Genomic DNA, 554 nt, shown 5'->3' on the forward strand with positions numbered 1-554 from the left:
GTTTCCGTGGTGTAGTGGTTATCACATCCGCCTAACACGCGGAAGGTCCCCGGTTCGATCCCGGGCGGAAACATTTAAATTTTTACTCTTTTTTTCATTTTGTATCTTAGTTTTATAAAACAAATTAAAAAATGACATTATTGATTGGATAGAAAAAAATTTCGGATAGGATATAAAATATCCGTGGGTTTTAATCGAAGTGAGTTACTGTAACATAAATTTTGCAATAGTATCTTCGTCGCCAATAATCTCTAATATTATTTATTTTTAATGTAATGAATATCTATCTATTGTCTTATCAGATTAATCGTTTAGTCACGTGATTGAATTTTTTGCATAGTTGTGTATATTTAACACATAAACAGGATGTTTTTTGAACTTTTTAAACACGGATAAATAGAACGGAATTAAATATTTTTCAAGCAGATTTCAATAACAAAGTGGAAAAAAATGTGAAAACAAGAATTAAAAATTGTATATTTTGAAAACCATAAAAGTAAAAAGATTGTATTTGATTGCGGATCAGAAGTTGGGCAATCTCGACAATTGCACTC

At 29.6% G+C, this 554-nt stretch overlaps 1 non-coding gene across 1 annotated transcript; it reads left to right on the top strand.

The window, feature by feature from the left end:
• Trnav-aac lies at positions 1–73 on the top strand. The gene has a single exon. It is a non-coding gene; the product is annotated as a tRNA-Val (tRNA).
• Positions 74–554: the final 481 nt, after the last annotated feature.

The sequence above is a fragment of the Chrysoperla carnea genome, chromosome 4 (assembly GCF_905475395.1).
Source record: "Chrysoperla carnea chromosome 4, inChrCarn1.1, whole genome shotgun sequence".
Lineage (NCBI taxonomy): Eukaryota > Metazoa > Arthropoda > Insecta > Neuroptera > Chrysopidae > Chrysoperla > Chrysoperla carnea.